This window comes from Manis javanica, chromosome 6 (genome assembly GCF_040802235.1).
Source record: "Manis javanica isolate MJ-LG chromosome 6, MJ_LKY, whole genome shotgun sequence".
In the NCBI taxonomy this organism is placed as follows: domain Eukaryota; kingdom Metazoa; phylum Chordata; class Mammalia; order Pholidota; family Manidae; genus Manis; species Manis javanica.
The window spans coordinates 144,364,782-144,376,576 of record NC_133161.1 but is presented as its reverse complement, the minus strand read 5'-3'; the positions used below and the strand labels follow the sequence as shown (position 1 = coordinate 144,376,576).

The following is an 11,795-nucleotide window of genomic DNA, read 5'->3' as shown; positions in this document are numbered from 1 at the left end:
CCGGTCAGGCCCCGTGCCAGAACTCCAGCCCTCACCTGCTGGCCTGCTGCCGCACATCCTGGCTCCGGTGGGCCGGGGACCAGCCAAGACCACCCCCCTCCCCGCTCCTCACTCTCCCGTTTGAGGGTTTGCCTCGGCTGCAGCTGGCCTCCTGAGCTGCAGTGAATGACACACCGAATGGCTCCCTGCTCAGCTTCAGGTGGAGGCCTTGACCACCTTAAGAGCACCTACAGAGACAGGTAAACCTCTGTATCCACCCCCAGGCCTGTCCACCTCACACCTACTACCCAGGCCTATTTCCACTGCTGTGATGGACAGTTGTGACATTAATGTCCAGCTCACCACAGCCCCTGAACTGCCCTGCTCACACACAGCAGTGGGCGCATGGCAGCTGTTTGTTCACTGTGACCCCGCCGCCTAGACTGAACTGGAACCTGAGCCAAGCTAGGCCCATCAGAATTCTTTGGAGGATTGGAATTAGGACCTAGAGGCAGTCTCTTCATGCTGCTCTTTATTACATGTGGGTTTGGGAGTCAGGGGGCCCTCGTGAGGTTTGAGGTCTACCTGGCTGTACAGGGAGAAATAGCCGGACCACACTGCCAGCCAGGGCTCCTGTTCCTGCCGGCTTTCCTGTCCCTGACACCAGTACTAACCGAGAAGTCCCTTGGGAGAGGGGAGAGGGTGGAGGGACATCAACATTTTCTAAGCTGTTGGGGTGGAGACCCGGGCAGCTCACGAATGGGGCAGGGCTGGTCGGCTCTTTGGAATATTGCTTGCCCCTTACAATCAGCTTTGCTTGGTCAGTGAGCGGACCTCTTCTTTCCACCCTGCGTTCCACCCTCTGAACATCCCCCTTCCCAGCCCTCCTGCCCCCTGGGGGTGTAATGCAGAGGCTGGGAGTCTGAAGCCCGAACTTGAGCCCCAGCTCAGCCACTGATGGGCTGTGAGATCTTAGGTTAGATTTCACCTTCCGGATCCTACTTCCCCCACCAAAAAATGGTAACCATGACCCCTTGGAGCTCGGCAGGGTTCCTTCAAACTCCCCCCTCCTCTCCGGCCTCCCTCCTCCGACCCTGTCTCGACTGCTCAGCACTCGTCTCCCCAGCAGGCCTTCCCCTCCGACTCCCCCAGTTCATACATCCCCACCCCCTTCCTGCAGCTCAGGGCCATGATGGGTTGGGAGCTGGCCTACAGAGTTCCCCGGGTCTTACTTTTGGTTGGGACACTCAGTCTCCCCCATCAGACTGAGGCTTCCCCAGAGCAGGGGTCCCTCCTCCTCCTGCTAGATCCCTCAACCTGCCTGGAACAGGGCAGAACCCTGGGGGTGCCTGGAGGCACGCCCTGCCAGCTCGCTGCCAGACCTGTCCACCCGCTCTTTCCCTGGCCTCTCTGGAAGAGCGGACGGTCCAGAATCTACCCTCTGAACTAAGCCCGAGTGGCGGGGGATTTCTCTCGGCAGGGGAGGCGGCGTGCCCCACCTGAGCCAGCCACCACGGCTCCCCTCGCGGCTGCTCCTTCCCCGACGCCCCCACCCCCTTCCATCGCTGCCATCTAAGGCCAACCGCTCTTCTCCCAGCCTTCCTGTCCCCACCCCGCGCGTCTCCCCCAGGCAGCTGGGAGCAGAGCGCCTTCGATTTCTCTATTCAGTCTGAGGCGTAGCAATTTTCTGCTCTCCCATAATTAGGGGAATTTTAAGCAAACTCCCCGACGGATGATTACAGCAGGTTCAATCCCAGCTCCTTTGATCAGGGAAGAATGAGGACGTTGGTGGAATATTCCTCGACCTGCTGGCCCGAGAGGCTCTGAGCCGAAGTCTGGCTCTTGGGCTCCCCCTGGCGGGCTCTGGACTTGAGTCCTGACATCTGAGTGTCTTGACGATGGGGTCGCCCATGGGGAGAACTGAGTTCAAATGCGGCTTCATTAAGGATTTATCCCAGAAGTAGCTTCTTTAGCTTTGGGCCAATATGGGGCTGATGACTTGGGTGGGAAGGGAAATTAAAGTCGCATAGGGCAGTCTCCCAGGACTGCTGGGACTGTTGTGCGGCTGTATAAGGCCCTGTCAGGGACACCACTCCCCATGTAGGCTATGTTTTTGCAGTGTCCAACCTGCACAACACACTTGGTAGCTTGAACCTACCTTCAGGAAGCTTAAATGATGCCATTTTTCTAAAATGTCAGAGGAAGAGGTGCTTCCTTAGAGTTTGAAGGGTCACTTTTCTTTATTTCATCTGTTTCTCTGAGTCTTTTGTGCCTTCCGAAGGCAGTGAGGAATAATAGGAAGAGCATGACCATGGGAGAAGCCTGGCTACAGAATGAATTCCAGTGCTATTTCCTGGCTGTGTGACCTTGGGTTAGTTAATAAATCTCTCTGAACTTTAATATCTTAAAGGATTGTTTTGAGGGTTAAGAAATGGATTAAAACATTGCTTGGCTCATAATCGGTGCTCAGTAAATATTCCCTTTCTCCTTTGATTGCCGACATCACACATTTTAAACACCCATCACCCTATGGGGCAAACCCTATTTCCCTGTCTGCTCCCTCAGCCGTGTGTACCTTCCAAGCTGCACTAGAGAGCACACCGGGTATATTAATAAACTATTAATGTCTGCGACATTGCTGAGCAGCAAGCCTGGCTTTTCCATAGGTTAATTAGGTCATATTTCAGGATAATTATGACAGTATATTCCTACACTAATTAAGTGGCTTTAAACCATCTCCACAACATAGCTCCATGAATCGTAATTAAGCCTCACCACCCAGTGCTCCTGCCAGCCCGGGAGCCCCATACAGCCCGCTCTGCCTGCTCTCAGTCACCGGAGAGGATGCGCTGGAACTGTGGGTTTGAAAAGGACTTACTTTCCTGGGATCACGGCAGGATGATTCCCAGTGAACACTGGGTGAGGCTTTGTACTGTTCCTCTTTTGTTTTCACAAGGAGAGAGACGAAGAGAAATACGGTGTTGGAACAGGTTTATCCTCTCCTGCTTGCTGCTCTGTTGAGTAGCATTGAGCAGATTTGAATACACTCCCAGGGGATGCCGGTTGGGGGAGAGAAATGTAATGCCTGCGTGCTGGAGCACATGCCTGCATGTGTCAGTTTACGGCAGGTGCATGTGAGAATGTGTGCGTTACAGCTATTGTCCGATGGGGACCTGTGTCACACGTTAGCCAGCTCAGTTCGTGACTACCTGCGAAGGAAAACAAACGCCCAGGGAAACACCTGTTTGAGGGCTGGCTATACCTTCTCACTCCTGATTATTTTGTTCTCGGTGGACCTTGCAAGCTGAGCAGGTCACACGTCCACAGTGGCCACCCTTTTGGCTTCGTCGGGACTAGCGTGGGTCATGGCGGGCGTGTTGTGCCATTGTCAGAAGATCAGTTTTGAGTCTTGGCTCTACCGCTTGCTGACTCTTACCTTGAGAATGTCCTCTGGCTTCCTGAGCCTCAGCTTTCTTATCTGGAGACTGAAAACAGTATCAGCTGTTTCACAGGACGGCTGAGACCATTGCATAAGACCATAGGATGGTGCCGGGGCCCCACGTGACAAGGTAGCACATGCTGAGCCGTTTTCCAGCTGTGGTGAAGGGCACGCATGGACAGAGCCACACTCCCTTCCAGGGCTCCTTGGCACCAAGGCATGTGTTTGTCTGAAGGCTCTTGGGTCTGTGTGTCCCATCTGTGTTCACATAGGCCACAGAGGTCCCCGAAAGACCAGGATCGTGACCCTGAGGTTCGGTGGTGCCTCGCCACGAGGGCTGCCCGGGCACATGTGTTCTCCTGTGAGGGAAAATACAAAGCCTGGCTCTTGGGCTCCTACCAGGGAAGGGGTGGGTGGGGGGTGGGGGATGGAGAGGTCGTGGCGGTAAGTGGACGATGGACACGAGATGTCTAGAAAAGGTGTATGAATCAGTGTTCTGGAGTCCTTGATCCTAGGCTCACAGTCCTCAAAGGCCTTGGCCTCTCTGGTTCTCCTCTTCCTGTCCCCCACCCCCTGCTGCACCGTCTCCCACCCTGCCTCCCACCGTCCTGCCTGCCCCACCCCAGCTGCCTTCTCAGTGCCAGCGGCTCAGGCAGGAAGGGGCAGAGGAGACTTGATCTGTCCTCTCTCTCTCTCTTTCTCTGGCTCTCTGTGGAGAGAGATGGCCCCAGGCATTTTGAGTAAGACACTAATCAAATAAGGACAGGTGACAATACACCAACATCTTCCATGGAAGCCAGGGAGGTGCTCAGCCGTCCTCAGCAGGAGGATAGGGAACTGGGGGGCTGGGAAGGAGGAGCAGTTATTTAACCTGGTTGTCACACACGCAGCCCCCGGCTCCTCTGACAGGAGACACCATGTGAAGGCTCAGATAAGCCCTGCTGGAAAATTGACAGCAAGGAGGAGGTGCTGGCGCCCCCCTCACTATGGCAGCCGGTGGATCATGGCTCTGTTAACCTAGAGGGAGGTGAGTGGCAGGCGAGTCTACCCCCGATACCACTTGTGGGTGGAGGGCAATGAACCTCATCATCTCTGGTGAGGGAACGGCCGTCCTGGGCTGGCAGAAGACGGGCGTCTCGGGGAGGGGCCCAGCTGAATTCAGACGGAGAAGAGGAGTGGTCTCCTTAGTAGAAATGCAGCCCAGATCAAGGTGAACTGCCTGCTACTTGTGCTGAGGAAAGGAAGAGGTGGGCAGCAGCAGGCAGGGGCCCAGCACAGAGCTGTGTGAGCTGGCCGGCCTCTGTGGGGCGGGGCCCTGCCAGCAGTGCCCACAGAGCCAGCTGGGGATCTCAGCCTGTGAGGGGCAGGACGCTGGGCCTGGGTGGGTGGAGTGCTGGACAAGGATGGCACAAGACAGTACTTCCAGGAAGCAGTCTGGGGCATGGCTTACAGCTGGAGGAGACAGTGCCCCTTGCATGTGGCATTCGCCCTGACTTCTTGTGCCCAGGAAGGCTCGCCCAGTGGAAGTTTAAGCACTTGATGGTGCCCACGTGTGAACACACATCTTTGCATGCTCACCTGTGTCATCCCGTGTAAGTTAATGTGAGGCAGGAGAAGGTAGTGCTGGCTAGACCACCAGTTCAAGGGCATGGGGTAGCCTTTGGTGTGTAACTTTACTTGCGGAGCCCCACTTTCCCACAGTGAGCGTGGACAATCCCTTCCCTGCCCACCTCACAGAGCTCTCCTGGCAGAGACAGAAGGAGGGATGAGAAAGCCCTCTGCAGACGGAAACATCTGCTCCAGAGGCGGGGCCGGTGTTGTCCTGCCCACGACTCTCGGACCAGCAAGGGGTGGGCGTGGGGGCGGCTCCCGGGGCCTCCCGATCAGCTTCAGCGCTGGCGGGCAGGCTTGCGTGGAACTCCTCGCTGTCTCCTCCCTCACTCCTGTGAGAGCCAGGGGGTGGGCGCGGGACCCGGGGCCAAAGCTCTGCCTGCCTCCAGCCCAGCGCTGCCTGACCCACACCCTAACCCTTGGTCGGTACCGGCTGCCTCTGTTGAAGGGATCTGGAGACAAGAGCAGGGCCCAGAAGCTTAGCAGCCCAGAGGGAGCAGAAGCAAGCTAGGAGAGCCGCGTCAAGCTGGACTGTCACCTCTCCCCGTGGCGGTGCCTAGGATCCAGGTCCTGTCGAGAGGGCCGGAAGTGGCTGGCTCAGGTTGGGGAGGGGGGCCCTGATTTGCCTTGTGTTTACTGAACTTGTGGAACTGGGGTGAGGGGGTCAGATTAGCCCTGCTCAAGATCATGGCCAGAAGGAGCCGGTGAGTAGTGATGAAGTTGGGATTTTTCTGTAGATTCCCAGGGGAAAGAGGCCTTCTGGAGTCCATCCCCCATCCTGTGCTGCAGCAGGGAGAGAAATGGAGAAGGGCAGAGACAGGTCCCAGCATCTCTGCCCCCCAGAGGGCATCCTGTTCACTGGCACACCTGTGCCCTCCAAGCTCCAGGTACCCTTAGCCTTGGGCACATGTCAAGACGCACTCAGAGAGAGCTGGGTTTTAGCGAGAAGGAGAGAGGCAGAGAGCGGGGCGAGCACTTCCCTGCGCCTCCCCTTTCGTACTTGCTGAGGACGCGGAGACTGTGCAGTCATACAGACTTGGATTCAGATCCTGACTCTCCACATTCTCGTTATGCCACTTTAGCATCCTAAGTCTTAGGTCCCTTATCTGAAAAACAAGGATAACAATAATACCTACATTATGTGGTTGTTGTGTGAGTTAAATGAGACAATACGTATCAGATGCAAACAAAGCGGCCAACACACGACAAACCCTGAATAAACATGAACGTGTTGTCCTGCCCATAGTTCTCTCCTGTTTTTGCTGCAGCTGAGCCTGGCTAATTTCTAGTAGTGGTAAATGCTATGTATAAAGAAATTAAATAGGAAAAACATAGTGACCAGAGGATGGACTACTTCAGATAGAGTGGCCAGGGGTTGTCTCTCCGAGAGGACAGCTTTTGAACTGAGGCTTGAAAGGTGAGAAAAATCCAGTAATGCCAATGTCGGCAAGGTCTGGAAAGGTGGGGGAGGAAAGGGCATTTCAGATGCAAGGAACAGCAGATGGAAGAACTCTGCGAGGGGAGTGTGCTTGGCATCTTCAAGGTCCCCGAAGAAGTCCTGCCGGCTGGAGCATAATAAGCAAGAAGGAGAGTGGTGAGTGTGTTGGAGAGGTGATCAGGGACCACGTGCTAGCAGGGTCCAGGACAGGGAAGGAATAAGTGTTCTTAGATGAGGAATGAATGAACGGTCCCAGGAACTGGGATCCTGGAAATGGACTTCCCCACCTTTCTGACTTCCTCAGCTGTGGCAGCAGACAGACCACTGGGATGGAGGCTCGGCTCTGGGAACATTTGTTTCAACCAAATCCAACTTTGTGGAGCATAAGAGGGTACATAAGGGTCAAGGATCTCTCCCAGGGATAGGGAGAAAGACTATGAGAAAATTAAAACATGGGAGCATGAATAGGGGTCTATCATGAGTCACTGGAGAAGATAATAGAGTGCATAGAAGGCAGAATACTGAAAGAAGCAGTGACTTGACTTTTCCCAGAATTGAAAGAACATATAAACCGTCAGACAGAAAGGGTTAAGAGAGTACTGAACAAGACAGAGAAGAAAAAAAATCTCAAGCACAGACACATTAGGGAGACATTTAAAAGCATCCCAGAGAGAAGGCTTCCATAGAGAACAGCAGATTACTTACAAATAAGGAGAATCACTGACAATGGGATGATAATCAAGTGATATGTACTCCAGTGTTGAACTTTACATATAGCTAAATATTTATTTAAATGTGAGGGAAAAATAAAGATATCTGCAGGCATAGAGATGTATGCAGAATGTATTCCAGCAATAAAAAATGTGAATCTAAGAGGCAGATATAAGATAAGAAAAACAAGACTGAAAAAGAATGTACTAAATTTTATCATTGATTGAATAAATGATGAATATATATCACAATCTGGAGCTAACATCCAGATAATAGCAACATGATAGCCACCAGGAGAGATAAGAGTTGGGAAGAGACCAAAAGAATAGCCAAAATAACCCACGTTAGAAAAATAAAAACATGTTACCAAATAAACCTCAGACTAAGGAGAAAATCTTAAGGGAAGGTATGAATTACTTAGAACTGAATGCCGTGGACGGCTCTGTATGCCAGAATTTATGTTCTATGGCTAAAAAACAGTAGCAAGAGGACAGTTGATAGCTTTAAATACATCTATCAGAAAACAAATGAGCTATGTCTTCAAATCTAGAGAAAAAATGGTAGAGAAGGCACAAATAAACAGGAACAAATAATAAAGATTAGAGCAGAAATTAGCAAAATAAAGAATAATACCAAGAACAGCAAAAACAATATACATGACTAGTAAAAACCAACATTTTGAAAAGACTCAGAATAAACATTTTTAAAAAGATGAATAAATATCAAGAAAACAAGAGTTCTTAAAATAACCAAATTACATAGAGGTAGAACTAAAATTTTAAAATATAAAAATAATATTAGAACAATATATACATATGTACAACTCTACACATGAAAACCAATTGAAATGCACAAATTCCTGGAAAACATATAATGCTGAAATTGACACAGGATAAAATAGAAGACTTGGAGACACTAATAGTAAAACAACAAACAAAATTAAATAGTAATTATAAAAATCTCCCTGTCACCCCTAGTCTCAAGTTATTTTATAGGTATTTATAGGTAAACCAAAATTTTAAGGAATAGCTATTTGATATCTAATGCAAATTGTCCCAAGAATAGAAAAGAGAAATGCTGTTCAGATCATTTCATGAATTTTATATAACTTGGTATAAACTTGACACCAAAGGAGAAAATAACATTATCAGAAAAGGGAATTTAGGTCTTTTTTATTAAGAATGTAGGTACAAAAAAGCTTTAATGAAATATCAACCATATATTCCATTTGTGTGGAGCCACAAAAGACCCCAAATAGCAAAAGCAATCCTGAGAAAGAAGAACAAAGCTGGATGCATCATGCTCCCAGATTGCAATCTACGTTACAAAGATACAGTAATTAAAGCAGTATGGTATTGGCATTAAAAACAGATGCATAGATGTATGAAACAGAATAGAAAGCCCAGAAATAAACCTGTACATATATAGTTAATTAATTTATGACAAAGAAGTCAAGAATATACAACGGGGAAAGGACAGGCTCTTTGATAAATGGTGTTGGGAAAACCGGACAGCTGCATGCAGAAGAATGAAGCTGGACCACTATCTCACATCACACACAGAACTTACCTCAAAATGGATTAAGGACTTTAAGACTTGAAACCATAAAACTCCTAGAAGAAAACAGGTGGTAAGCTCCTTGACATAGGTCTTGACAATAATTTGAATCTAACACCAAAAGCAAAAGCAACGAAAGCAAAAATAAACAAGTGGGACAACATCAAACCAAAAAGCTTTTGCACAGCAAGGAGAGCCTACAAAATGGAAAAGCAACTTACTGAGTGGGATAAAATATTTGTAAATTACATAGTTGACAAGGGGTTAATATAAAAAAATACAAAGAACTCGTGCAACTCAATAGCAAAAAAAAAAAAAAAAAAAATCCAGTTGAAAAATGGGCAAAAGATCTGAATAGACATTTTTCCAAAGAAGACATATAGATTACCAACAGGAACATGAAAAGATGCTTAACATCATTAATCAGGGAAATGAAAGTCAAAACCACAAAGAGAAATAACAAGAAATAGCAGAAATAACAAGTGTTGGGAAGGATGGAGAAAAAGGAACCCCTGTGCACTGTTGGTGGGAATGTAAATTGGTGCAGCCACTGTGGAAAACAGTATGAAGGTTAATTAACAAATTAAAAAGAGAACCACCATATGACCCAGCAATTCCACTCCTGGGTATTTATCTGAAGAAAATGAAACACTAACTCAAAAAGATATATGTACTCACCCATGTTCATTGCAGCATTATTTATGACAGCCAAGATATGGAAGCAACCTAAATGTCCATCAGCAGATGAATGGAGATAGAAGATGTGGTACCTATATACAATGGAATATTACTCAGCCATAAAAAGGAATGAAATCTTGCCATTTGCTAGAAGAACAGACCTTGAGGGTATTCTGCAAAGTGAAATAAATTACAGAGAAAAACAAATAACATGAATTCTCTTGTATGTGGCATCTAAAGCAACAGCCAACAAAAACAATGAAACAAGCTCATGGATACAGAGAATGGATTGGTGGTTGCCCTGGGGTGGGTGTTGGGAGAAATAGGTGAAGAGGGTCAAAAGAAAATAAGGAAAAAAAAAAAAAGGAATTTAAAACTTCAAACAAACAAACATGAAACAAAAACAATGGGAGAGAATATAGTTGGAATTCAGCACCAGATGACAGTTTCCCAAAGATGGTACTCATGAGTGTCTACTGCTTGGCTCTCTAAAGCTAATCTGGTACCTTTCTGGCTTGATCTCATCTTTTAATTTGGTGAATTACCCAGTGCGCTACAACTAAACAAATTATGGTAGTTTCTTTGTTTGCTTCCACAGTATTACTAATGCTTTCCATCAAAGAAAATTAACTTAAATGGACCATAAGGTGGCATTAATAGATAAAGATCAGATTTTATCTCATAAGAAAAAATACCAACTGAATCTAATACTATACTGTATCCAAAAACAATGCATACTTAGTCAAATAATGGAATATTAAATGAAAAAGCTAACGGTTGCTATATACAACAATCCACACTGTTGAGTGAAAAGACAGGCACATAAGACTGTATATGATAGGATCCCGTTTCTAAGAATTTCAAGATGGGCAAAACAAATCTCCAGTGAGAGAGTTCAGAAGGGTCAGCTTGGGAGTGGAGGGTTGGCAGTAGAGACTGGTTGGGGGAATGAGAGAGCCTTCTGTAGTGCTGGAAATATTATCTGGTCCAAGTGGTACTTAAATGAGTGTGTACATACGTAAGAATTCATCAAGCTGTATATTTAAGATCATTGAACTTTATTGAATGTAGGTTATATTGCAATGAAAACAAAAAGCCCTCTGAATGGGAAGAATTCATCCCAGCAATGTGAAAATGGTCCATTATTAGAAAGTCTATTGATACAATTCATCATTTAAAGCAGAGGTTGGCAAATTCGTAAAGGGTGAGATAATAAATGTTTTAGGCTTTATGGGCTAGACAGTGTCTGTCTGAAGTATGCAATGTTGCCATTGTGCCATTGTAATATGAAAGTTGCCAGAGATAATATATACATGAATGGATGTAGTTGTGTTCCAATTAAAGTTTATTTGTAAGAAGACAGGCAATAGCTCAAGTTGGTTAAAGTCTGTTGACCCCTGATTTAAAGGAATAAAGAAGAAAAATGACAAGTCATTCAAATGGACTCAAAAGCCATCTGATAAAGTTCATCAATAAGTGGTTCTTTAAAAAACTCTTAGGAAAATAGAAACTTTCCTAATAAGATAAAGACCAGCCAACCGAATCTTTTGGCAAACACACTTAAAGAAGCAACTGTTTGGTATTCCTATTAATAACTACTATTGCTGTCATGCTGCTCAACAGCATATTGAAGTTCCTGACCAATGCATTAATATAGGGAAGAGAGATAAAAAAATATATAAGTATTAGTAAGAAAGAGATAAAATAGCCACTATTTGCAAATGACATGATACTTTAATTGAGAAAACTCAAAGGAGTCAACAAACGTTTAGGACTAATAGTTTAGCAAGGTTACTGGATCCCAGATCAACTTAGACATTGACATAGAAAGCATTAATGCCACTGCCAGTATTTGGGGAACAAATCCAGGTTTTGAGGTACAGGAGTTTATGCAATTTGGGAATCCCTCTTCTTTTTTCTTTTTCTTTTTTTTAGGGGGAACGTGTGAAATGCAGTCCCCCCACTAGCACAAATTATGCAGTTGAGTTTCCCACATTTGGTGTAATTGCAGGGGTCAGTATATCCGGAGTGCAATGCGTGAGCCTCGCCCTGGGAGATCCGTGATCACGGCATCTCCCGGCCGGGTAAGTGTGGGGAGCCCTCTTTAAGAAAAAGAAAACAAAACTACAGATTCAAAATTAGGTATAAAATAAGCATTTATTTAGAAAGAGAAATCACAACTAATTACACTTTTAAACACTAAACAGTACGATGAATGAACAGAAAAGCCACATGCCATATATTTATCTTTATTAACTGACTGCCTGACTTGACTCTAGCTCTGCACCTTCATGTCCAGATGTCCGGTGAGTCAGGACAGTGGGTGAAAGGAATGCCATGAATTCCTGGAAGCCATTCTGACACTAGGATGCCTACCAGTGT

The 11,795-nt window shown here is 46.9% G+C and overlaps 1 non-coding gene across 1 annotated transcript; it reads right to left on the bottom strand.

Annotated features, from left to right (window-relative positions):
* Positions 1-11,346: 11,346 nt before the first annotated feature.
* On the bottom strand, positions 11,347-11,505 carry LOC118967383 (U1 spliceosomal RNA). The gene has a single exon (XR_005054371.2). It is a non-coding gene; the product is annotated as a U1 spliceosomal RNA (small nuclear RNA).
* Between the last annotated feature and the right edge of the window lie 290 nt (positions 11,506-11,795).